The sequence below is a fragment of the Scyliorhinus torazame genome, chromosome 3 (assembly GCF_047496885.1).
Source record: "Scyliorhinus torazame isolate Kashiwa2021f chromosome 3, sScyTor2.1, whole genome shotgun sequence".
NCBI classification, from domain to species: domain Eukaryota; kingdom Metazoa; phylum Chordata; class Chondrichthyes; order Carcharhiniformes; family Scyliorhinidae; genus Scyliorhinus; species Scyliorhinus torazame.
Window position 1 is genome coordinate 147,492,192 of NC_092709.1, and position 23,660 is coordinate 147,515,851.

Sequence of the window (23,660 nt, forward strand, 5' to 3'; positions counted from 1 at the left end):
TCCCTGCACACATGTTCCCTGAACATATCTCTGCACTGTTTCATTCAATTCTTCCCAATCAGGGCCGTCTTCCTGATCTAATTTCGCTCCAAAGGTTTCCTGGAAGCCTTTCTGAACTGAAAGCAGCGATTGCAGCTCTGCAATCTGCTTCCGGCACTTTGCGTGATCTAGCGTGCTTTGTCTTTGGTCTGTGGTGGCAGCATGGAGTGCTCTTAATGCTGCCTTTAGATCCCTACACTGTCTCTGTAATACTTCTACCTGCTTTTCTGTTTCTTCACGTACCAGGACTGCACGTTGCGTGTCATGATAGGCCTTTTCATATTGAGACTGGAAGCTGCTTAAGTGCGCCAGACAAGACTGGTGTGCCCTTTTGGCATCCTCCACCTCTCCATCTTTTGCTGCCAACTTCCTCCTCAATTCTAAATTCTCCTTTTCTACCTCGCTTACATCGACCTTATTCATTCGATGTATGCCCTCTACTTCTTTCCGGAGCGTCCTAACGACCTCCTCTGTGCCTTGCAATTGTGCCAAGCAGGACACGATTGCCATCGGCTTGCGAGCTTTCCCTAAGCTCTTTTTGTGGATCTCGCTCAGGTTCTCCCACCAAGTATGTCCTATACTCCCGGGACCTGATTCCTCGTTGTCACAGAATTCATTCCAAAGGGACCATCCTTTCCCTTTGACATATTTCCTGATCATTTCCTCCCGAATGGGACATTGTCCCACTCTACTGCTGCTGGTCGCTGCGACCGCAAATTCCTCTGGGTTCATTAGGCGCTGCATTCCCTGCATTGCCATCTTTCCTATCCGAATGCTGCTCTTCAAATTTGGGACAGGGGTATTAAGGCGGTGCTGTAAATACGGGTACGGCTTTCACTACTTTCCAATATACAAACTTCCGACAGTTTTGTCGCAACAAAAAAATCTATCAGTTTTACCTTATAGTCCTGTTAGCTACGCATGCATACACACACTTCCGAATTTATGAGTATTGATCAGAACTGCTTGAACACTTGTGGTTTTCTGTTTCCAATTGGACCTCTAATTCAAATTCTGGGTTCTCCCGGAGTGGTTTTCCACTTCTAGATCGGGTCCCGTCAGAGGTCGCCAAATAATGTTGCTGATTTTCTCCTTGGTTCAATTGCTCTGTTTTATTACCTTTGCTCTTGAGTCGCCAGGTATCTTTATGATACCGCCACGAGGTTCAAGTCCGCGTAATGATCAATAACACAATACACCGATGAGTAAGATTTAAATCAAAGCACATTTATTATACACTGTAATCGCTACTCATGCATAAATTCTACGTCTAAGCTACTTCTACAACTAACAGGCCTATACTTAACTTCGGACTGGCCCACCAGGTCAGGGTTCTGAGTCTGCGGGATTCGAAGTTGGTACGGATAGGTAGCTAGGAGCGCCTATCTCGTAGCGAGCGTTGAGTTAAGACTTACGTCAGTCGACGATCATTGAACCAGTCACGGTCAATGTTGGTTCGTGTTGCTGGGTGACCCGGGCAGGAAGAAGAGGTGAAGAGCTGAAGAGAGCGATTTGAACTTGGGGCTTGACTCTTATAGTCCCCAGGGGCTTCCCGCCTTTCGGGGCAGACTCTGTACCTGGTCCTAAGTGATTGGACTTTGTCCCAATCGCTTGGTTCAATTTTCTCCAATACTGGAGTGGTTCCCTGATCGATGGGCGGTCTTGAGGTGCTCGTTCACCTCCTTTGTGTTGGCTCCTGCTGGCGCCAAGGAGTCTGGCTTTGCTTTGTGTGTCCAAAATGTTACTTATGTTTCCTGGGGATTGCTCATCTGTATGCAGATGACTGTTACTTTGTTATGCTGATGGTTGCTGGTATCAATGTTGTCTGGCCTTTGCAGAGGTAAATACACAGCAAACCTGCAGCTGCTGGTGTCTATCTATGTTGGCTGACTTTCCCATCAGCCTTTGCCGTTCGCCATTTTAAATCGGGAGTTGGCCAATTTAGGTGGCTACACTGGGAGTGAACCGGACAAACACAATTTGACCTTCTCACACTCAAATTACCATCTTTATTAATTATTCTTTTTTGTTAATTATCAATCGGTTGCTCTGATATTGGTTCATTTTTACTCAACAAACTATTTTTTTTCTCATACCTCAACATTTTAATGAAATTTATGTTTACTGTTACGTCAAACATTATCTTTCTGAAATCGGCTCCTTGAGTGAGGAAAAATATTTAAATCTGGCCTCTCACATAAAAATGTTAGACAAGCCTGGTCTGGATGATTGATACTTTTATTGATCTGTAGTGCAAGGAGTTTTTTTTAAGGCAGTGGAAAGTTATGCATGAATTACTTTTCTAAAAAGCTTTTTTATACCTTCTATTGTCACTTTAGGGTTTATTGGTTCGATAGAGAGTGTATGGTGGAGGAAAGAACATGGAAGCACAGCAGCTTGGCATGGAGGGTACGAGATGCCATGCAAGGTGGGTGGAGGGGCATAGCTTAGCATGGAGGGTGTGGGGGACCATGGGGGGATGTGGGTGGGGGGTATACCTTGGCATGCATGATGTGAGCAAGGTGTTTTGAACTTGCCTTTCAAAAGTTCCTTCATTCAGACCAAGTTCACAACAATTCTGAGGTGCCATGACCAACAACATTGACCTAATTCCATGGAAACTGCGGAGGATTTGCACATGCCTATTTCCGCAATGGGGCAGCGACCCTCATCCTTAATTTACACTTGTTGAAAGCAAAACCCTGGAAATGGGGTTGGGAATCCCAGAATTGGGTCAAGATTGCCTTTCTTACATTTCCATGGAATCTCCCCAACTGCAAGAAAATCATCAGGATGAAAGGTTGTATCTCTATGCTGAAAAATGTAGTAACTTAATTTATTTTTCAACATGTTTACTGATCAACGAGATTACAAGAGCCTGGACTTGGTGAAACACAATGGGCAGGTTTGGTGATAGGTGGGAGGGAGAATCCAATGGGAGCCGAAAAGTCGGAAATCTGCCAACGTAAAAAGTTTGCAATTCTCCAATGGTGGGTGTCTGGTGACGTGAACATTTTTTGCATTCATTTGCATCTCATGAATGCTTATTGAAACCGCAGATCACCAAAATCCTGTCAGGCCTTTGAATCTTCCATGACACCAGTAGGAAATTAGTTGATGTCAAAACCTTTCACAAAGTGTGACAAGCACTAGGCGGACCTCAGTTCACTCACGACTTTGAGCTGAGTGCAATATGGCCTACCTACCATAATGTGGAGATGCCGGCGTTGGACTGGGGTGGACACAGTAAGAAGTCTTCCCCGACTGGAAAGGAACATTCCTGCCTGGCGATTGCCGCGCGATGTCCGCTCACCCGTTGTCGCAGCGCCTGCATGGTCTCGCCAATGTACCACACTTCGGGACATCCTTTCCTGCAACGTATAAGGTAGACAACATTGGCCGAGTCGCACGAGTATGTACCGTGTACCTGGTGGGTAGTTTTCTCATGTGTAATGGTGGTACCCATGTCGATGATCTGGCACGTCTTGCAGAGATTGCCATGGTGGGGTTGTGTGGTGTGGTGGTCGCTGTTCTGAAGGCTGGGTAGTTTGCTGCAAACAATGGTTTGTTTGAGGTTGCGCGGTTGTTTGAAGGCAAGTAGTGGAGGTGTGGGGATGACCTTGGCAAGATGTTTGTCTTCATCGATGACGTGTTGAAGGTTGCAAAGAAGATGTCGTAGTTTCTCCGTCCCGGGGAAGTACTGGACGATGAAGGGTACTCTGTCGGTTGTGCTCTTTTTTTGTCTTCTGACGAAGACGGTGCATTTTTTTGCCTTGGCGCGTTGGAACTGTCGATCAATGAGTCGAGCGCCATATCCCTTTTGTACGATGTCATCTTTCAGCGTCTGTAAATGTTTGTTACGCTCCTCCTCGTCTGAGCAGATCCTGTGTATACAGAGGGCTTGTCCATAGGGGATGGCTTGTTTAATGTGTTTAGGGTGGAAGCTGGAGAAGTGGAGCATCGTGAGGTTATCTGTGGGCTTGCGGTAAGCGAAGTGCTGAGGTGACCAGACTTGATGGAGATGAGTGCGTCCAAGAATGTAACCGATTTTGGAGAGTAGTCCATGGTGAGTCTGATGGTGGGATGGAACTTATTGAGGAAAAAAATGTAATTGATGTATCTGGTGTATAACGTCAGTTGAAGGTCCTGTGCGGTGAGGAGGTCTTGTTCAAACTTATGCATGAAGATGAAGCGGATGAGTTGCAGAATTGCGTCTGGAGATTGGCAGTTGTCAGTGTTGAGTACTGAGGCTGTACCAGCAATGCTGTCATCATGGGGGATGCTGGTGTAGAGTGCCGAGACATCCATTGTGACGAGCAATGTTCCTGGTTCAACTGGTCCATGGGTGCTGAGTTTCTGTGAGAAGTCTGTCGTGTCACAACAGAAGATAGGCATTCCTATCGAGGGGTTTCAAGATGCTCTCGATGTAGCCAGAGATTCTCACACAGGGTCCCATTGCCTGATACGATAGGACGGCCTGGTGTGTTGGCCTTGTGTATTTTCAGGAGGCAGTAGAAATCTCCAACGTGGGGAGTACATGTGATAAGTGCACGTAGGGTGCTCTGAAGGTCTGAATCCAAGGTCTTGATCAGTCTGTTGAGTTGGTGGCTGTGTTTCTTGGTCGGATCTGCGGTAACTGTCTGTCGTGTTCCTGGTTGTTGAGTTGTCAATACACTTCTTTGCAGCAGTCCGTTCTGTTCAGTATGACGGTGGCCCCTCCTTTGTGTGCTGGACGATGTTGCGGTTGGTCTTGAGAGCGCGGATGGCACTGCGTTGTACCATATGGCTGCACTGATCCTGTTGCACTAAACGCTATTCTGCTGAGGCAGACCGGTTCATGCCCTCCAGTTCAAGGCTGAGCTTGTCTGTATGAACAGCAGTATGCTCCCACGGGTGTAGAGCAAACACATTTTTTCTTTGTACTAGTGTGAATGGATGTAACCGTCATTCCTTCACCTCTTCCCATTCTCCTCACCTCCCCCCATCTACCCCCAGCTACTCCCGCACCACTCCCACCCCCCAGCTGCTGGCCACAAACAGGTTTTTGAAGATGGTGGTGATCTGCATCCACCTGAGATGGAGCCCTTCGTCCGACCCCCGATAGCAAATTTTATTTTTTCGAGCCTCAGGAATTTCACTAGGTCGGCCAGCCAGTCCGAGGTCTTGGGTGGTGCTGCCGATTTCCATCCAAGCTATTGGGGGAGGGGACAAAGGCCAGGGTGTTGGGCCCACTCCCTTCAAAGAGCTGTGGTTGCTCTGAAAACCCCAAAATGCCACTAATGGGCATGGCTTGACCCTAACCCCCACAACCTCGGAGATGGTCTCGAATAAGGCCGGTCCAGAGGAAGACTAGAACATGTGGGAGTGGTTACCAGACCTTCCCTGACACCTGTCGCATCTGTCTTTCACCTCTGGGAAGAACCCGCTCATGCGTATCCTGGTCAGGTGTGCCCTGTGTACCACCATCAATTGCACCAGGCTCAGCCTTGTGCAAGAGGAGGTGGAGTTCAGCCTGTGTAGTATTTCCCTCCAGAGTCCTCCCCATATTTCGATGCCTAGTTCTTCCTCCTATTTTTCTCTCATTTTGTTCAGTGGAGCCCTTACCTCCTCTGGCAGTTGTCCATATATGTCCACGCACTTACCCTCCCCTAATTTATCCTGTGCTAATGGCCTGTCCAAAAGGGAGTTTCTGGGCAGCTGAGGGAACAATGGGGCTTCCTTGCGGAGGAAGTCCCATATTTGGAGATATCAATGCTCATTCCCTTTTGGGAGCTCGAGTTTCTTCATTTGTTCCCCCAGGATTGCTACTCTACAGTCTATATATAGACCTCATGATGCATTATCAATTACAACGAGACAAGAGTAGAATGTAATTGAGGCTTTATTACACAGAGATGTGTGGCCTCCTACCGCAGCTTACAAATGACTGCTTTTCGGACAGCACACACATTTATACACCGCCTCCTGTGCAGAGCCAGCAGGTAGGGATCTACCCCCGTGCCTGTAGTACAGGGGCCTTACCTTAATACCCGGAGATACAGTGGTGACTACCACATTCACCCCCTGTTAAAAATGAGTCCAGTGAAAAAAAAAATGAAAATCGCTTATTGTCACAAGTAGGCTTCAAATGAAGTTACTGTGAAAAGCCCCTACTCGCCACATTCCAGTGCCCGTTCGGGGGAGGTGGTGGAAAACTATATACATACAGATTGGTTTTAAAATTACAGAGAAGGTTATAAATTTAGACGATCAGGCACCTTGATCTGTCGTTGAGAGCGCCGCAGTGCTGGTGGTGACTCAGGCGTCGGCTTGGTCTTCGGTGACTTCGGGAGCGTGTCGAAATCCTCTTTGTCCCCGGGTGGGAGCAAGGGGAGGACGGATTGTCCTGGAGCGGGGGCTGTGGTGGGGTGTGCCGGGGAGGGGAGGGTGGTGCCGGGGCCGGGGGGGGGGGGGGGGGGGGGGGCGACAGGGTGGGGACCCAGCTGGTGCCAGATCCCTGAGGGAGACTGTGTCTTGGCGGCCGTCAGGGTACGCTACGTCGGCGTACTGCGGGTTGGCATGGAGTAGCTGTACCCTTTCAACCAACGGGTCCGCTTTGTGGAGCCGCACTTGCATGCGGAGGAGAATGGGTCCTGGAGCTGCCAGCCACATTGGGAGCAAAACCCCGGAGGTGGACCTCCTGAGGAAGGCAGCGACGTTCATGGGGGGTTTTGTAGGTCGCGGTGCACAGGAGCGACCGAATGAAGTGAAGTGCGTCGGGGAGGACCTCCTGCCAGCGGGATGCCGGGAGATTTCTGGACCGTAGGCCAGCTGATGACCCTCCAGACCATCCCATTCTCCCACTCCACCTGTCCATTTCCCCTGGGGTTGTAGGCGGCCGTCCTGCTGGAGGCAATGCCCCTGTTGAGCAGGTACTGGCGCAGCTCCTCGCTCATAAATGAGGATCTCCGGTCGCTGTGGACATAGGCGGGGAAACCGAACAGAGCGAAGATGGTGTTGAGGGCTTTGATGATGGCAGCAGACGTCATATCGGGGCATGGGACGGCGAAGGGGAATCGGGAATACTCGTCGACCACATTAAGAAAGTACATGTTGCGGTCGGTGGAGGGGAGGGGCCCTTTGAAGTCCACGCTGAGGCGTTCAAAGGGGCGGGAGGCCTTCACCAGGCGCGCATGGTCTGGCCGGTAGAAGTGTGGTTTACACTCCGCGCAAATCTGGCAGTCTCAGTGAAAGCCCTGAATTCCTCGATGGGGTAGGGCAGATTGCGGGCTTTAATGAAATGGTAAAAGCGGGTGACTCCCAGGTGACAGAGATCGTCGTGCAGGGTCAGGAGTCGGTTCACTTGTGTGCTGGCACATGTACCTCGGGTCAGGGCATCGGGGGGCTCATTGAGCTTACCGGGGCGATACAAAATCTCGTAATTGTAGGTGGAGAGCTTGATCCATTGAAAATTTGGAAAGGTTAGTGTCGTGGTCTAGCTGGTCGTGGCCACAGATGGTGGCGTGATCCAGGTATGGGAAAGTGGCCCGCAGTCCGTACCGGTCAACCATTCGGTCCATCTCCCATTGGAAGACCGAGACCCCGTTGGTGATGCCGAAGGGAACCCGAAGGAAATGGTAAAGGCGGCCGACCGCTTCAAACGCGGTCTACGGGCGGTCCACCTTGCGAATGGGGAGCTGGTGTTAGGCAGATTTCAGGTCCACTGTCGAGAAGACCCAGAACTGTGCAATCTGATTGACCATATCAGATATGCGTGGGAGGGGGTACGCGTCGAGCTGCGTGTACCGATTGATGGTCTGACTGTAGTCAACGACCATCCTGTTTTTCTCCCCTGTTTTCACCACTACCACTTGGGCTCTCCAGGGGCTGTTGCTGGTCTCGATGATACCTTCCTGCAGCAGCTGCTGGACCTCAGACCTGATGAAGGTCCTGTCCTGGACGCTGTACCGTCTGCTCCTGGTGGCGACGGGTTTGCAATCCAGGGTGAGGTTTGCAAACAGAGAAAGCGGGTCGACCTTAAGGGTCGTGAGGCCGCATACAGTAAGGGGTGATAGGGGTCCGCCAAATTTCCACAAGGAACTGAACGACATGACGTCCCGGCTGCAGTGCATCCTCATCAGACTCCAGAGGTATGGCTTTGAACTCGTGTACACGCCTGGCAAGGAGCTCATTATTGCAGATGCCTTGTCCCGCTCCCTTGTCCTGCTGACCCGCCGGCATTCATCCAACAGATCGAATGGGCCAGCAACCTCCCGGCGTCGGATGAAAAGGTGATCCGCATTCGCGAGAAGACAGCCAAAGACCCTATTCTGCAGCGTGTCATGCGCCACCTCGCCAATGTCTCGCAAAAAGGGCAGTGCCCTCAATTCTTCAATGTGAAGGACAACCTGACGGTAGTTGATGGCATCCTCCTCAAGCTGGACCGCATTGTCATTCCACTCAATCTCCAGAGCTTGGTGCTCCGGCAAATCCACGAGGGACATCTGGGTGTCGAGAAGCGCAGGCGCAGAGCCAGGCAAGCTGTCTACTGGCCTGGGATTTGTCAGGACATCTCGAATATGGTCCTCAACTGTTCGACCTGTCAGCACTTCCAGCCAGTGCAGAGCAAGGAGACGCTTCAGCAGCATAAAATCGCGACCTCCACGTGGTCCAAGGTGGGCATCGACCTCTTTCACGCCAATGGCCGTGATTATGTGTTAATCATTGATTATTTTTCCAACTACCCAGAAGTCGTGAAGCTCTCGGACCTGACATCCAAGACCGTCAAAAAGGCCTGTAAGGAGACGTTCTCCAGGCATGGTATTCCACTCACTGTCATGAGTGACAATGGTCCTTGCTTCAGCAGCCAAGAGTGGTCAAGATTTGCCCGGTTATATCAGTTTCATCACGTCACTTCCAGCCCAAATTACCCGCAGTCCAACAGGAAGGTTGAGAAAGGGGTGCACATAGTGAAGCAGCTCATCTGCAAGGCTGCGGATTCTGCTTCTGACGACAACCTTGCGCTGTTTGCATACAGGGCAACCCCTCTGTCTACCAGCATGTCACCGGCACAACTCCTGATGAACAGGGACCTGTGGACGACTCTTCCAGCCATACACTTGCCTGACCTGGTTCACCTCCCGGTTCTGCAGAAGGTGCAGACGCTCAGGGACCGGCAAAAGCAGAGCTATGATGCTCATGCCACTGATTTGCCTGTGCTACTCCCGGAGGATGCTGTTCGGATCAAGCTACCTGATGGAAGTTGGTCAGCTCCAGCTGTTGTTGCTCGACAGGCTGCTCCCCGATCGTATGTACCGTGTATGGCTGATGGCTCTATTGTGCGGCACAACAGACGGGCACTGCGCACAGTTGCCCGCCCGCAACCACATTCTTCATTGTTTCCATCCGTTATTGTGCCACCTCCTGATACCTCGAACCATGAGGCCACCAGTCAGGCTTCAATCCCGCCTATCAAGGCGCCGTCATCCCCACCACCACCTCTCCGGCGGTCGACCAGGATCAGACGCCAGCCCCAGAGACTGGACTTTTGAACATTTGTTTTGTTTGCTATGTTTTGTTTTTGCACCTTAGACATCTGTTTTCACATGTACATATGTTCTCATCTGCTACTGTATGTAAATAAGTTAATTTTTCAGCCTACACACGTAAATATTTTCACATAGGCCATAGAAAAACATTTCAAAAGGGGAGATGTACTGATATGCAGACATGCATATCATGAGATACAAACAGGCAACCAAAGGATACAGGGAACACGACATAACCAATCAGCAGCCAGAACACTTGGGGGTGGTTTCCCACTATAAAAGGCAAGAGGCACTCACACTCCGCCTCTTTCCACTGGTGACATCTACAGTGTGAGTCAGGGTGTACATATCATATAACTCCTACAGCACGTGACTAAGAGCTAGTCTGGTTCAGTCAGACAGATTAATCACACTAGGTTAGCAGAGAGACAAAGTCACAGAGGATTGAGCTAACTGTGTGACAGGTTCAATAAAACATATTGAATTAACTTCAAGGTGTGGAGTAACTCTCAGGTAAAGCTGCATCCAGTTGCTGCCTGTGTTATCTTTTCATAGAATTTACAGTGCAGAAGGAGGCCATTTGGCCCATCGAGTCTGCACCAGCTCTTGGAAAGAGCACCCTACCCAAACCCACACCTCCACCCTATCCCCATAATCCAACACTAAGGGCAATTCTGGGCACAAAGGGCAATTTATCATGGCCAATCCACCTAACCTGCACATCTTTGGACTGTGGGAGGAATCCGGAGCACCCGGAGGAAACCCACGCAGACACAGGAGAACGTGCAAACTCCGCACAGACAGTAACCCAAGCAGGGAATCGAACCTGCGGCCCTGGAGCTGTGAAGCAATTGTGCTAACCACTATACTACCGTGCTGCCTTAACTGTGCTTCACACGACAAACACCTTTTCACAAAGCCTTCACCAGAGTTGTCCCTCTCACCTCCACCAGAATGAAGTGCCATTCAGTGGCACACTCATGCATTGCAATTCTGACTTAATTGGCATAATTAACTTATTAAAGAATGGTCAGGAAGCTGATCAGGCAACTAGTTTCCGCTTGTAGCAGGTGAGGCACACCTGATTTGTGTGAAGACTGCACTAGCATATCAACTTTCATCCTGAGAGGGCAGATTAAACAAGCCTTCCAACTGGAACAGCTGACCACCCAGAAACAAATCCCTGACAGCCTGGCCTCCATAACCAGTGGCCTTGAACCTTCGTACAGCTCTTGCCCTCTGGCTTCACAGTGCTGCCTGAGTGTGGGGGCTCATTCCCACTGCAGTCATCCTCCCTCCTGTGTGAGGGTCTTCAGACCTCATGAGGCTGGAAAACACCCCATGTTGGAGTCCTCCATTCTGCCCATGCATCCCGGTGTCTCTTGGGACCCCACCTATGAATCTCCCTGTGCTGACCCTATGGATTCACCTGCTCCAACCCAGCTGCCACTCTGGAAAGGCAATCCCTCAGCAGTGATATTGCCACAAGCCCATCAAGGTGGACATGGGAAATTCCGCCTGGAAACAGTTTCCCAATCCCCAATAAACCTAGAGGCATGAAGGGCTGCTAAGGCCTGTGAGAGGCCCCCCATCCCCCCGAGATGCCGATACTGAACCCCACACCTACCCGGCCCGAGTTGAACTTATCTGGGTCCCCCGAGTCTTTTCTGCTGCCCCCTCTGCTATTTGCATCTGGATGACAAGCTAAATGTGGCCCTGATGGGATGCATCCCAGAGTGTTAAAAGAGATGGCTAGGGAAATTGTAAACGCACTAGTGATAATTTATCAAAATTCACTAGACTCTGGGGTGGTCCCAGAGGATTGGAAAGTAGCAAACGTGACACCACTGTTTAAAAAAGGAGGTCGGCAGAAAGCGGGTAATTATAGGCCGGTAAGCTTAACTTCGGTTGTAGGGAAAATGCTGGAATCTATCATTAAGGAGGAAATAGCGGGGCACCTAGAGGGAAATTGTCCCATTGGGCAGACGCAGCATGGGTTCACAAAGGGTAGGTCGTGTCTGACTAATTTGGTAGAATTTTTTGAGGACGTTAACAGTGCAGTAGATAATGGGGAGCCAATGGATGTGGTATACCTGGATTTCCAGAAAGCTTTTGACAAGGTGCCACACAAAAGGTTGCTGCATAAACTAAAGATGCATGGCATTGAGGGTAAAGTGGTAGCATAGGTAGAGGATTAGTTAACTAACAGAAAGCAGAGAGTGGGGATAAATGGGTGTTTCTCTGGTTGGCAACCTGTAACTAGTGGGGTCCCTCAAGGATCAGTGTTGGGCCCGCAGTTGTTCACAATTTACATAGATGATTTGGAGTTGGGGACCAAGTGCAATGTGGCAAAGTTTGCAGACGACACTAAGATGAGTGGTAAAGCAAAAATTGCAGAGGATACTGGAAGTCTGCAGAAGGATTTGGATAGATTAGGTGAATGGGCTAGGGTCTGGCAGATGGAATTCAATGTTGCCAAGTGTGAGGCTATCCATTTTGGGAGGAATAACAGCAGAATGGATTATTATTTAAACGGTAAGATATTAAAACATGCTGCTGTGCAGAAGGACCTGGGTGTGCTGGTGCACGAGTCGCAAAAAGTTGGTGTGTAGGCGCAACAGGTGATTAAGAAGGCTAATCGAGTTTTGTCTTTCATTGCTAGAGGGATGGAGTTCAAGACTAGGGAGGTTATGCTGCAATTGTATAGGGTGTTGGTGAGGCCACATCTGGAGTATTGTGTTCAGTTTTGGTCTCCTTACCTGAGAAAGGCCATATTGGCACTGGAGGGAGTGCAGAGGAGATTCACTAGGTTGATCCCAGAGTTGAGGGGATTAGATTATGACGAGAGGTTGAGTAGAGTGGGACTGTACTCATTGGAGTTTAGAAGGATGCGGGGGGATCTTATTGAAACATATAAAATTATGAAGGGAATAGATAGGATAGATGCGGGCAGGTTGTTTCCACTGGTCGGGGAAAGCAGAACTAGGGGGCATAACCTCAAAATAAAGGGAAGTAGATTTAGGACCGAGTTTAGGAGGGACTTCTTCACCCAAAGGGTTGTGAATCTCTGGAATTCCTTGCCCAGTGAAGCAGTTGAGGCTCCTTCTTTAAACGTTTTTAAGAAAATGATAGATACCTTTCTAAAGAATAAAGGGATTCGGGGATATGGTGTACGGGCCGGAGAGCGGAGCTGAGTCCACAAAGATCAGCCATGATCTCATTAAATGGCGGAGCAGGCTCGAGGGGCCAGATGGCCTACTCCTGTTCCTAGTTCTTATGTTCTTATGTTCTTATGTCAACATCCCCTTTGTTGGTGAGGTCACCAGGTTCTTTTTTTTATACAGCTGTTGTAAATCGTGCCATGTGACTGATGAATATTCAGTGATGGGAGACATCCTAGCGGGATGGCTTGCTAATATTATTATATTGTTTTAAATTAGGTTAAATTCTCGTTATACCACCGGCGTGGACACTGGAAAATCGGAAAATGCGATCTTGCCGGCAAGAATTGGATTTTCTTTTTAAATTGAGAATTGCTTTCGCTGATGGCTGATGCGGGCTCAGAATTCTGCCAATGCTTCTTTCCTGTCAATTGTTCCCTTAATCATCAAGGAAGTCCCAAAAGTGTTCACATTGTTCTTTCCTTTCAGCGAAATATAGCTTCCGGGCAATCTGTTGAACCTTGTTCCCCTTTTCTAATTTCCAATATAATTTCCCATTATATTTCCCCCAAGTTCTATTCTGAGTTCTCAAAATCAGCTTTCCTTCAAACTGATAATTTGGTTTTCATCATACTTATATCTTTCTCTATCATCACCTTTTCTCTCAGAATTAATGACATGTTAAAAATTAAGCCAGTTATTTTAATAGCCATTAACGTGGTTGCAGAGTGACCAAGGAAGAGAATTAAACATTCCAGGAAAATAGAAAAATGGAAAAAGAGTGATTGCCTTGATAATAGTGGATGGGGTGAAGTCAGTAAAGGGAAATGATCATAGTTTGGAAATTCAAGGTGCAGAATCAGTTTGCATAAAGCAAAGCAACACCAAAGAGCCGAAAATACTGGGGGAGTAGCTGATAGGCCACCTAGCTGTACTTGCAGTGTTGGGCAGATTATAAATCAGGAAATTATAGATGTAACAAAGATAGTATAATAATGATGGGGACTTTAATCTTCATATGGGCAAACCACATTTGTCATAATAATGTTGGGGATTAGTTAATGGAATGGATAAAAGATCATTTTCTAGATCAGTACATCATGGGGCCAATTAGGGAACAGGCTGTTTACTGTGTAATGAAGCAGGAGTAATTAATAACCTTGTAATATATGGGCTTCTGAAGAGTATGGGTTGTAACCTAATAGAATTTTACATAGAATTTGCAAATTATTCTGTTAAATCGGATGCGAGGATCTTTAATCTATACGATGTAAACTGTGTCGGCAAGAGGTGCATTGATAGGTTGGGAAAATGGACTAAAAGATAAGCAATGGTAGATATTTTAAAAATTCATAATTTACATGCATTCCCTTCAGAAATAAAAATCCCATGAGAAAAGTAGTGGCTTTAGCCATGGCTAATAAAAACCTTTACAGGTAACATTAGATTAAAGGAGGAGGTTTAGGATGTTGCCAAAAAGCCAGAACATTTGAACATTCAGCAAAGGATGTCAAATAAATTGATAAAGAAAACAAAAATAGGGTATGGGTGTAAACTATCTAAAAACAGATTGTAAATGTTATGACTGGTATGCAAAATGAAAGATTAGTGAAAATGAATATCGATAATATGCAGATTTGCAGAAAAGTGATTCTGCCCGCAGTGGATGGGCCTGACATTGCAACGTCTCATGAGATCACATTAGATTTCACGAGGTGTAGTGAGCTGGGTAGATCCTGGGAGCAGGATCTCCAGGCCGTTACTGACCACATTGCACCGCGGGGTGCTGCTTTTCAGGTGCAGTATAGGTGGTAGATTGAGCTCTCAGTGTGGTTTAATAGTGGTGTTGATCTCGCCCAAAAAGCCGGCAAGAATCACCCCTCCAAATACGCCCAAAATAACACTTCGAAACATTTTGGTTGAACCATGCCATATAATGAGGAAGAGTCACTAATTTATTGCTCTGTACCTATTTTCGCAGTACAAGACTGAAAAATCAGTTTGGAAGTAATGGCAGAGCAAGATTCTAGAGAAATGAAGAGCATAAGGATATTAATATTAGTAAATACATATTAATGGGGCAGAATAATCCCTTGGACCCTACATCTATGGGGGCGATTTTGAGTCCACACTCTCAGTCAGTGAAAAATGCGGCGCTGGCTCAAAATCCAGAGAGATCGAAAAACGGCGTTCTGTCCAGTGTGATTGGGTTTTGCAGTTTTCATTCCCCCCTTTCCAGTGGAGTAATACAAATCATGCCACAGGAACCCAGGAATCTTTAACGCATTAGTAAGTCATCAGCGAGAACTCACTCCAGACCTTCCCCCCGTCATGGGATATTCACCTGGGGCCGGCGTGACGTCACGCCGATAGTGAACCTAGCGGCCTCCATGGGGCTATCGAGGATGTTACCGCTAAGTCAGCCATCATTCGCTCAGGGCCTTCAATTCACAGGGTGCACCAGAGAAGATATGGGGGACACATATACGTCGAACTGGAGGTTCAGTCTCTCAATATCAGGGGGTGTCACTAGCATCACTTTCCATTCATTTAAGGATGCCCCTTACTTTAAGGGGGTTTGGAGGCTGGCATGGAGGCATCGCTTCCTCTGACCACCTTGTTGGACCTGTGCTCAAATAACCACTGAGGGAGTGCCTGTGTGAGCTGGAAAATGAGTGGGAGGAGGTGAATACAGAGGTTCAGCACTGGGTGCAAATGTGAAGTACTTGGATGGGATTTCATGAGAGGCCAGGCTGCAAGGGCAGAGTGGGGTCTCAGAAATGGGTTACATCCCTGTCTCATAAGGAATGAAGACCCTCTTACTTATGGAAGCACTACTACAGTGTGAGTAGAACCCTGCACTCAGGCAACACTGTGAGGACAAAGAGGTTAATCTGTATGGAACTTCAATTTCACCTGTCGGGAAGTTTGACTGTTAGGAATTAGTGTATTGGGATGTGAACTGGGGGAGTGAAGGTTCCCACTAGGTATGTGATTGTCAAACTAATTGCAGGTTTCAGTCTAACCAACTGTGCCTCATCCGCCACAAGAGGCAGTCATTTTTCTGATTTGTTACGTCACCCTTCATTGACCAGTCAATTGTGGCAATGAAATCTGAGTTAAACAGCCATGCCATTGTTTGGAGTCCAAAGCTTTGAACTCCAATGGTAATACAAGGGTTAACCACACTGATGTGTACCGCAATGCAAGACTTCATGGTTAAGCCTATCATCACTCACCTTGTTCAAGGTCAAGACTGGGGGCGTCTTTGAGGTGTCCCATGAGGGCGCAGATGTTGGTCCCTTGTATCCAGCCAACTGTCCTGTCACCTACTGCAAGGACTGGGGGTGGGGGCGTGGACATTGGTGAAATGTTGGGGAGATGTGCTACTGAGTCTTGCAAGGGTCCTGGCGCCTAATCCTGGTGGAGTTGAGAGGGACAGCTGTTGGGATTTGCAAGTGTGAAAGAGTATGGTGTGAGACCTAGTGGAGAGGCACTCACTCAGGGGTAAACGCATGTGTGGAGGTCCCAGAGGAGTCCATGGCTGAGAGGTCGAGCTTTGTCGAGAATCCTCACCGCTCACTTTGGTGTTCTTTTCAGTACATGATTCTGGAGTATCATGGAACCGGTGTAGTTGGCTTTTCTGCTAATAGCGATCGAGCAGCAGTGGCCAGGACTAGCGCCCAGTAGAGGAGGGGGAAGCTAGGCCCATTGCTGTTCAAGGAACAGCATCATAGAGGGTGGAGCCTCCTCGGAGATACTACCAGCAAAGGGTATTCAATGTCGAACACCCTATCTGCAGTTGTAGGAGTCTCAGTGCCGGAGAAGACTGTGCCCCTCCTGGGGGATGGTGGACCGCCTTTTCCATGTCCTTCAAGAGCTGGCACCAAATGGAATGGGAGGACACCCACTGCCTGTGGCCCTTAACATAACCGCCACTCTGAACTTTGATGTGAGTGGCTCATTTCACGGCAGTGCCAGTGATCTGTGTGGCATCTCCCAGTCAACCACACACAAATGCATTAGAGAGATGTCCTTAATGGGAGGGCCTACATGTGTATCAACTTGGACTGGGACCAGGAGAGCTAGGAAGCCAGAGCTATGGGCTTCTCCCATTTAGCCGGCATGCCCCAACTGCAGGGTGTGTTAGACTGCACCCACATTGCTCTGCGGTCTCCATGGCATCATACGGTGCCATTCATGAACCGCTAGGGATTTCACTTCCTCAATGTCCAGATCATTTGTGCGCACATGATGTGTATAATGCAGGTGTATGTCCAGTTCACGGGGAACATCCATGACCGTTACATCTTGGGGCGCTCTCAGATCCCTGAGGTTTTGAGTGAGAGCAGCAGCTGGAGGGATGACTCCTCAGGGGCAAAAGGTACCCACTGAAGAGGTGGCTGATGACGCCAATGCAGAGGCCACAAGACCTGCGGAGACTGGCTATAACGAGTCTCATGCATTAGCACATGCGCTGGTCAAGAAAGCGATTGTACTGCTGAAGGTGCAGTTCTGGTGCTTGTTCTGGTCGGGGGGTTGACCTTCAATACAGCCCCCAGAGGGTGTCCTGCATTATTGATGTCTGCCGCGCTCTCCACAACTTGTGCTGCAGAGGTGAGACCAGCTGGACCAGGAGGATGTGGAGGAGCATCACATCTCCTCAGATGAGGAGGAGGCCGAGGGGGGGGGGGGGGTGGTGAGGTACTACCCACGGAGGAGGAGAAGGAAGGACCTCGGGACATGGCCATGGCCCGCATGGGCCATCGAACTAGGGATGTCCTCTTAGCCTCTTGGTTTGGAGATGACCAGGACTAGGGAGTGAGGAGCTCTCCCACTATGGGGAGTTTAATCTTAAAATTGATGTGTTGCCAGTGGTATGTTTTTGTGGTGGTGCCGAATTCCATGGGCAGGGTGCTAAATCTATTGGCTGGACTCTGTGAGAGAATGATGATGACTTCCATTGAGGACAGCGCAATGCTCCTTGAAATGAGAGACCTGAGCATTGATGGCGGAGTTGGGGAGGGGGATAGATGCCAGCAGCAGTGCATCTTCACTGACTCATCGGTGTGGGAGCTGCACGAGACATAGTGCTGCCGTTTTCACACTGTACATGGATGAAGCGCTTTGTGTGCACGAGGATTTGTGGAGCATGGTGCCATGAACTGACAGGGTGGAGGATCTGTTGGCAATCAGAGTGATGTTTATTTACAAGTGCTATATTACAGTAGCAACCTATCTTAACCAGTGCCTATTGTCTCTTACTCTTTCTCAGTCTCCTGGTATGTTTCAGTCTCCTGGTATCCTCGAGATCCACAGCTAAGGTGGAGGTGGCCTGCTGCCTTCCATGCCCTGTTGCCTGAGGTGTCCTTGATGGGCATCCTATGAAGGGCCTGGACCATGAATGTCCAGGCCTACTTTCGGACAGCATGCCTGTTGCAGTTCTGCCATTCTTGGTGTGCAGAGCTGTAGGTTTGTTATTCACAGGGAGAGGGTGTCAGATGGGCTGGACACACCCAGGGTCACCTGGATGGAGAGCCTTTGTCTGCGTTCCTGCCAATCCTCTACCTTTCATGTGCCGGGGGTCCCTCTGCTCCTCCATGGGATAGAGGGGCAGCGGAAGTGAGATTTAGAAGCCCCATCATCTTCTGGTGAATACACTCGTGGATTCTCACCAGTGCCTGGACCATGCAGTTGAAGCCCTGCACCATGGAACTGGTACCCTCAGCCATGGAGGTCATGAGCTGAGCCATGGAGTGCACGTCCTGCACCAAGGTCTCCACTGCGGATGCCACCCGCGCAGTGTTGGCCCCCTTGAGTTGGAGTAACAGCACCATCTCATCGGAGAGAATGCGATGGGACTCCTCCAGTCAGCCTTGCAGTCCGAGGAGGGATGCTACCTTCCCATCCTTTTTTAATATAAATTTAGAGTACCTAATTCATTTATTCCAATTAAGGGGCAATTTAGCGTGGCCAATCCACCTAACCGGCACATCTTTGGGTTGTGGGGGCGAAACCCATGCAGACACGGGGAGAATGTTACATGGACAGTGACCCAGAGCCGGGATCGAACCTGGGACTTCGCCGCCGTAAGGCTGCAGTGCTAACCATTGCACCACCGTGCTGCCCTGATGCTCGCGACTCTGATGCTCCCATCCTGATGTTCGCGACTCTGCCTTTGCAGTTCCATCAGCTCTGGTATGGCCAGGCCCAGAGGCATGTGATCAACCAAGACCTCAGCAGTATCCCGGGCTCCGATGTCCCTCCAAGTACTGGGTCCCTGGAAACTCCCTGCCTCCACCTGCTGTAGATCGTCAGCTGTGAGGTGCTCACCAGTGAGTGAAGCAGAGGCCTGCCTGCTATTTAATCCCACTGAGATGTGAGTATCTGTGCTGGTGGAGGGTGCAGGTTACAAATGTGGTGCCTCTTCTCTGGTGATGTCTGAGAATTCCCCTCTGAGCTACTCAGATCAGTGGTATCCAGGGGGTGCGAGGATGGTCCAGGCTGCTCATCTGATTGCCCTACAATTTAAGGGAGATAGTATTAGTACATCACGGGAGTAAATTAAGTGAGATATTTACTCCTGTGAGGCTTGAGGAATGACTATGTGTGCTGAGGGTTCTCACTTTAGCTGGCTGCCTCCACTTTGTCTTCAGCACAGGTGTGATCCTGCTCCTCCCAGCCAGCTCAAGGGCTCTTTCATCATGTGGGGTAAGAGTGTGGAGCTCGCACATGATTCTGAGTGGCTCCCCTCTCACACCATTTGTGCTCAATATTGTTCTGCGGGGAGAGAGATGGGGAGAGCGTAGGCGGCAGTGCTGCCAGTTTAGATGGTTGAGGAGTGGCATGCATGGGACTGGAGCGGGGATGTGATGAGCTGAGTAGAGATTGGGGGGTGGGCAGCATGAGGATAGGGGTGGGGTGAAGAAGGCCTCGTGAAAGGTGGGGAACCTGCGAGGTGGCTGGGTGAGGGATCGCCTCGGAGTTGCGAGGATTGGGTGAGGGGGTGCAGCGAGAGACTACAGGTGGCAGACTTGCCCTGGCCGTGCGAAGAAGCTCATTCATTTTTTTATGATACTGCTGCCCTGTCCTCTTCTTCAGGGAGCTGGCACTTACTAAAGCTGCAGTACCCTCCCAGTTGGGGGTGGTCTCCATGCGAGAGTGGGCGGTATGGTAGCACAGTGGTTAGCACTGTTGCTTCACAGCTCCAGGGTCCCAGGTTCGATTCCCGGCTTGGGTCACTGTCTGTGCGGAGTCTGCACTTTCTCCCCGTGTCTGCTCCGATTCCCTCTGGGTGCTCCGGTTTCCTCCCACATTTCAAAGATGTGCAGATTAGGTGAATTGACCATGCTAAATTGCCCTTAATGTCCAAAAAGGCTAGGTACGGTTATTGGGTTACGGGAGAGGGTGGAGATATGAGCTTGGCTAGGGTGCTCTTTCCAAGGGCCAGTGCAGACTTGATGGCCTGAATGGCCTCCTTCTGCACAGTAAATTCTATGACGATTCTAGAACATAGAACATTACAGTGCAGTACAGGCCCTTCGGCCCTTGATGTTGCGCCGACCTGTGAAACCACTCTAAAGCCCATCTACACTATTCCCTTATCGTCCATATGTCTATCCAATGACCATTTGAATGCCCTTAATGTTGGCGAGTCCACTACTGTTACAGGCAGGGCATTCCACGCCCTTACTACTCTCTGAGTAAAGAACCTACCTCTGACATCTGTCCTATATCTATCACCACTCAATTTAAAGCTATGTCCCCTCATGCTCGACATCACCATCCAAGGAAAAAGGCTCTCACTGTCCACCCTATCTAATCCTCTGATCATCTTGTGTGCCTCAATTAAGTCACCTCTTAAACTTCTTTTTTCTAAAGAAAATAACCTCAAGTCCCTCAGCCTTCCCTCATAAGATCTTCCCTCCAGACCAGGCAACATCCTGGTAAATCTCCTCTGCACGCTTTCCAATGCTTCCACATCCTTCCTATAATGCGGCGACCAGAATTGCACGCAATACTCCAAATGCGGCCGCACCAGAGTTTTGTACAGCTGCAACATGAACTCATGGCTCCGAAACTCAATCCCTCTACCAATAAAAGCTAACACACCGTACGCCTTCTTAACAACCCTCTCAACCTGGGTGGCAACTTTCAGGGATCTATGCCACCTCTCAGCCCAGCTCTGCAGTTTATCTATGTCCCTCTGTAACTTGTAACATCTTTCCGCACTGTCCACAACTCCACCGACTTTAGTGTCATCTGCAAATTGACTCACCCATCCTTCTATGCCCTCCTCCGGGTCATTTATAAAAATGACAAACAACAGAGGCCCTAAAACAGATCCTTGTGGTACACCACTAGTAACTGGACTCCAGTCTGAACATTTCCCATCAACCACCACCCTTTGTCTTCTTCCAGCTAGCCAATTTCTGATCCAAACTGCTAAATCACCCTAAATCCCATGCCTCCGTATTTTCTGCAGTAGCCTACCGTGCGGAACCTTATCAAACGCTTTACTGAAATCCATATACACCACATCAACTTCTTTACCCTCATCCACCTGTTTGGTCACCTTCTCAAAGAAGTTGAGTGTGAGCATTGATTGTTCCTATGGGGATGTGAGGAAGCACCTTGAGAAAGAGGAATGAGTGGTTTTTGCTCTGAAGAGTATTGCACAAGGGAATGCTGGGAAATGGTTACAGCATTCACCTTTTCTGCCCTGTTGAGATCCTTGAATCACTTTGGAACTATAGCTAAGTTTGAGAGACAGCAACGTCTGCTACTTGGTCACGTCCATAATTTGTTTGGCATCAGGGGTTCGCCTCTTCCTCCCTTCCTTTGGAAACATCACCTCAGTCCCTCAGAAACCACAGCAGAACTTCCAATGAGAGTTAGAAATGGAGATGATCGCCTTCCCAGGTCTTCTTTCTGGTATTGTGGTTGCTGAAGCGTCAGGTATCGATGTTCAGTTCAGTCATGCTGATCCCTACCAGGGTCCCTTTAATTTTAGCTTCGACAAAGGGTCATTTGGACTCGAAACGTTAACTCTTTTCTCTCCCCACAGATGCTGCCAGACCTGCTGAGATTTTCCAGCATTTTCTGTTTTGCTTTCAGATTCCAGCATCCGCAGTAATTTACCTTTGTCCCTTTAACTAGAAATCCTTCATTTGACAGATGTGCTGTATCATCCTGCACCCCCCTCTCTTTTTGGTTGTGAACCCTGAAAGCGGCTTTGCCATGACTGAGTTAAAGAGACATAGCAAAGCCCATTTCAATGATAAAAAAAAGTCCTGACCTGCTACCACACTCCTTGCTGTTTGAAGGTCTGTTCTGTTACAATTTGTTACATCCGGAGGCCTTGTTCATCTTGGTCAGAGCCTTCAACAAAGCCAACCTCAAGAGCGTACTGCCAAAATTCCACCAGCACATCTGTCCCACCAGGGGTGACAACACTCTTGACCACTGCTACTCAAAAATCAAGGGCGCCTAACGTTCCAGCCCCCGACCGCACTTTGGGAAATCAGACCATAAGACGGTGCTCCTTCTCCCGGCATACAAGCAGAAACTCAAGCGGGAGAATCCAGCTAAGAAGGTCATGCATTGCTGGTCCCAGGAAACAGAAGAGCTCTTACGTGACTGCTTAGAGACAGTGGACTGGTCCATATTTAAGAACTCAGCGACCAACTTAAATGAGTATGCCATCACCGTCACAGACTTCATCAGCAAATGTGTGGACGCCTGCGTGCCAAAGAAAGCAGTACGTACGTTCCCCAACCGGAAACCATGGCTCAATCAGGAGATTGACTCCCTACTGAAGGAAAGATCTGAGGCGTTCAAGTCAGACGACCCTGACATATACAAGAAATCGAGGTACGACCTCCGCAAAGCCATCCGAGATGCATTCAAGTCAGGCGGCCCTGACCTCTGACATATACAAGAAATTCAGGTACAACCTCCGCAAAGCCCTCCGAGATGCCAAGCGAGAATATCAGACTAAGCTAGAGCCACAGACTAGCGTTACAGACTCTTGGTGGTTGTGGAAAGGTCTAAACAACATAATGGGCTACAAAGCGAAGCCGAGCAGTATCTCCAGCAGCAGCGCACCCCTCCCTGATGAATTCAATGCATTCTGTGCTCGGTTTGAGCAGGAAACCAACGATCCGCTGTTGAGTATCCCAGCAGCCCATAACACACACATACCCACCATCACAGTTTCCGAAGTCAGGTCGGCCTTCCTGACAGTGAACCCTCGGAAAGCGATGGGTCCGGACGGGATCCCTGGTCGTGCACTGAGAGCCTGCGTGGACCAGCTGGCAAATGTGTTCGCGGACATCTTTAACCTATCCCGACTCCACTCCAAGGTCCGCACCTGCTTCAAGAAGACCACCATCATACCGGTGCCAAAGAAGAACCAGGCAACATGCCTCAATGACTACTGTCCAGTGACCCTGACTTCAGTCGTAATGAAGTGCTTTGAGAGGTTGATCATGAAGCGCATCACCTCCATACTCCCAGAATGCCTTGATCCACTGCAATTTACATACCGCCGCACCCGGTCCACAGCAGACACCATCTCCCTGGCCCTACACTCATCCCTAGAGCATCTCGACAACAAGGACTCCTACATCAGACTCCTATTTATTGACTACAGCTCCGCCTTCAACACCATAATCCCAGCCAAGCTCATAGCAAAGATCCAAAACCTAGGACTTGGCTCCCCACTTTGCAACCGGATCCCTGATTTTCTGACCAACAGACCACAATCAGTAAGAATGAACAACAACACCTCCTCCACAATAGTCCTCAATACTGGGGCCCCGCAAGGCTGCGTACTTAGCCCCCTACTCTACTCCCTGTACACACATGACTGCGTGGCAAAATTTGGTTCCAACTCCATCTACAAGTTTGCTGACGATACGACCATAGTGGG